This window comes from Macrobrachium nipponense, chromosome 11 (genome assembly GCF_015104395.2).
Source record: "Macrobrachium nipponense isolate FS-2020 chromosome 11, ASM1510439v2, whole genome shotgun sequence".
NCBI classification, from domain to species: Eukaryota; Metazoa; Arthropoda; class Malacostraca; order Decapoda; family Palaemonidae; genus Macrobrachium; species Macrobrachium nipponense.
The window spans coordinates 78,816,839-78,821,125 of record NC_061087.1 but is presented as its reverse complement, the minus strand read 5'-3'; positions in this window follow the sequence as shown (position 1 = coordinate 78,821,125).

Below are 4,287 nucleotides of genomic sequence, written 5' to 3'. Positions count from 1 at the left end.
TGTAAAATGCACATGACATTTATCATTCACCATTAATCATTTAATATTGTGACGCAACTTCCTTTTATTCATGCTGCGAGAAAATATGATAATCTTGACAGAGTATATTAACTTGTCACCCATGTTGTGAGTGAACATAGTGCTATGGATCGATCGATCGATTCCTGTTCATGATGAACGCACAACTTACGCTGTCTAACACGACTCTTCTCCGTATAAGAGACGGAGCTAATTTGAGAGCTAATCTAGTAACCTTTCCTACCCTAGACCTTTAGAAACCGATGACAAACAGAATGGCCAAAAAAGGGTTAAGCTTACCAATAAAGGAAACTGTAGACCTGCTTCGTCAAGATAGACAAGGCTAAAGTAATGAAATGGTTAAGTAACACACTGTAATGTAACTGCTTTACTTCGGAGATGGTGCAAACTAAAAAATACAATAGTTCAGTTCTCCCTTTACAACCACCAACCGGCCGCCCCTCCCCCCCCCTCCACCACCCCCCAAACCCACACACCCATCACCAAACAACAACAAAAATCAGTGAAATTTATGCCACCTGCCTACTAAGTGGCATTTACAAATATCACCTGTCAGATGTTAATTTAGACGAATGAAGCCAGTGCTCAGAAAAAAATATTGCATTATGTAAATCTCATCCTTTAACAAAGAGGCATGAACTAATTTTCCATATTAACAAAGTAACCAGAATAAATGTAATCTCAGAATAAGGTGATAAGGTGCTCAAGCTGTTTCTTAAAAGCTTTGCGCCTTACATATTTCGTAATTTGTTGAAGTTTTTTAAGGACAGTTAGTGCAAGATTGCCATACATTCATGTGAACACACACACACACACACACACACACACACACACACACACACACATATATATAAATATAATATATATATATATATATATATATATATATATATATATATATATATATATATATATATATTATATATCATATATATATATATATATAGATATATATATATATATCTATATATAGATAATATATACAAGATTTTGCATGGGCAAAAGAAAGGACGACTGAAGACCAACTTGATCATTTAATCTGCTAATAATGGGTCCTTTTTCCTTAAGCTTCCTGGTGCTTTAAGAAAATAAGGTCAGAAAATTCCGTATCAATTTATGATGCAAATTTTCTTTCTTTTTTTTTTTTTTTTTTTTTTACCTTCCTCTTCCACATAATGCTTTATATAAACATATACTAACGAAACAAGAGCGCAAATTTCTGTGGCGAACTCTGGTTTAGAGCAGTGTTTCAAGTTTGTTAATATGAACGCAGGTTAAAGTAGCACACAACTGAGAGCCTGAAGTTTGAGCGTTTCGACGCAATTTACGTTCTTGAGTCTTTTGTACGTGCATGAAAGCGCTCGCTCGCAAAAGTTGGCGCTTTAAGAGGACGTTGTTTTTTGTGCCTAACGATGTAAAAGTGTTCCTTGCAATTACCGGGGAGTTTTTTAGGTTGAAGAAGTTTGTTCGTAGAATGGGAAAGAGGAAATAAAAACTCGGTGTTTAGGCATCTGCTTGTAAAATCTAAACTCCAGTGCCCGAACTTGGTATGACATAGTTTTTAAAGGAAAATAATGAAAATGGGTCGGGCAGCTTAATGTCCGTTTGTAGCCCAGGTCCGAATGAAATGAGTAAGAGTAAAGGAAAAGATGTGGAGGAAAGTGGACATCAGCAATAAAAGAGGCGACTGAGATTTCGGCCTCATGAAGGAAAAAAGGTTATGGGAGTCAGGAAAACAGAGGGAAGAGAGTTCCAAAGTTTTGCAGTGGAGGGGAAAGAAAATGTGCGGACCGTTGAACCCAAGTATGACTAAATGATGTACACGTCATTAAAAAGTAATATAACTGAGAGCATTTTCATAGTTGCTTTTTAAAGTGATTGTTTACTGTGTCAGAGAAATATAGTCGTATAAACTTATCAAGTAATCATCTTTGAAATGATAAACCGAAGAACGTAGAATTAATCGGAGAAGGATTTATAGTCAGCCAGGTATTACATTTGTTATCATTAGAAATGCCACAGTAATAGAAAGAGATGATAATTATCATTACTTTCTACTAACGTTGAATTTCTAACAATGAATCGGAAATAAAGTTTTGGTATCATCATCGTCTATATCACCGGTTCATTTATAATCAACAAAGTCTCCAATAACTATTAAGATTATAAACATCACTATTACAATTATTCTCTGCAAATATAAACATTTCACAATTATCATAGCAGTCAGCATCGTCATCAATAGAAAATCGTCATCATAATCCTCACATGAAAATTTATGATAAAAATCATTATCTTCCTATCCCTAGTCTCATCACCATCATGATTATCACTATCAACAAAGCTATCACCATCTTGATTCGCATGATAACCATCGTCTTTATCATCGCTATCTTCGTGATCTACCTCGAGGTCACCTGGCCACCTCCAAATCAGCGTAGAACCTTGCGATAAGTTACGCTCTCATAAATAGAAAGACTTCAACGGATGAATCACCGGCCTGTAGTGGTTTTCTCGGCTGATATTACCTGGGTGACAAATGGGCATTTTCTGACAGATTGTCTGGCCGATTTCATGACACACTGACGTTGCAGGGTCCATGGTCACTGAATGAAATCAAGGCTTAGAGTCTGACGTGATTTGCGTTCATGTAAATTTAAATGTTAATGTACACTTTGTTATACCTACTCCAATTTTGTTTGTGGTTTAAACGCAGTTGTTGTTATTTCGATAGTTATGAGCGGGTATATGAAATATATAGCTGTTTTGGTAAGGTTTCATACCCTCAGTGCTTTTATTCGTAGGTACTGCTAGTGATATCTTAGTAAAGATTGCCGAGGTAATAAGAAGTCACAATTGAAGTGGTATGGGCAAGTGTTGAGGATGGATGATGAGGAGGGAGTGAAGAGGGCGTTAGAGGAAGAAGATCGAGAAGGAGACAGAGAATTAGATGGCAAGATAAAGTGAAAGAAGATATGGCGAGAAGAGGTTTGGTAAAGGAGAAGGTGCATCAGACAACCGACCCTTTAATGTTGGGAAAACGGTGGGAAAGAAGACTACTAGTGATATCTTGAGCTCTTTGGATAGTTTACAGCTTACAAAATAATTGGAAAGAATTGGAAATTGTCCACTTATTTTCGCTCTAATGGGAATTATCAGAAATAGACAAGGGTGGGAGAGTGATCAGTTCTCAGATAAACCATATGTCAAATAGTATATCAAAATTAAAAATGGAAAGGCCTTGACGAGGTAATCTTCATCCCATGGGATAGAGCCATCAGATATTTGCGTTCTCTCTCTCTCTCTCTCTCTCTCTCTCTCTCTCTCTCTCTCTCTCTCTCAAAAAATTACTATATAAATATATAGATAATATAAAATAAAATATTGAATATATACAAGGTCAAGTCCTAAAAACGTTATAAAAAAGTTAACAAGGTTTTTTTTCCCCCATCCGAAAATGCGTTCATCAAAGTCATTTTGTTATATAAACGAAACGAAACAAATAGAAATTTTCTGGGTGGAGTGGACGAAAGGCCCATCGTGAGCCTAAATTAAAACCTCGATTCCCACCATCAATCATTTCCAACTTCATTTCACCACCAAATTACCCCAACTAAGGTAAAACCTGCGGTGGGGAGCACAGGTGAGTCAAAGATTATTCTGATTTTTCATCTCGCGCCCTTTTTTTCACTTTCTCCCATTTAACATTTAATTAAAACTGGATTGCAATTCATCAGCTTCTGGGCTTGAAGGGTGAATCTTAACAACTTTTTTGTTCTTTTTTTAATTTCTTTTTTACTTGTTCGTTCATATTTCTTGGGGGCAGAGAAATTAGGTGTCTTATACATTTATCATTAATTCACACCCAAAAGTGTCTTGTCTTTCAATAAGGTATTGTTGATATTCAATTACATATAGATATAGATATATATATATATATATATATATATATATATAATATATATATATATATATATATATATATTTGAAGGCCAGCTTTTAACAATGTATATATATATTATATATATATATATATATATATATATATTATATATATATGTGTGTGTGTGTGTGTGTGTATGTATATATTATGTATATAAGATAATATATATATATATATATAATATATATATACTATATTATATATATAATATATATATATAGAGGGAGAGAGAGAGAGAGAGAGAGAATTGCAACAGCGATTATTATTCCTAAGATGCACCTTGATTTGTCAGAACAGATGCCATG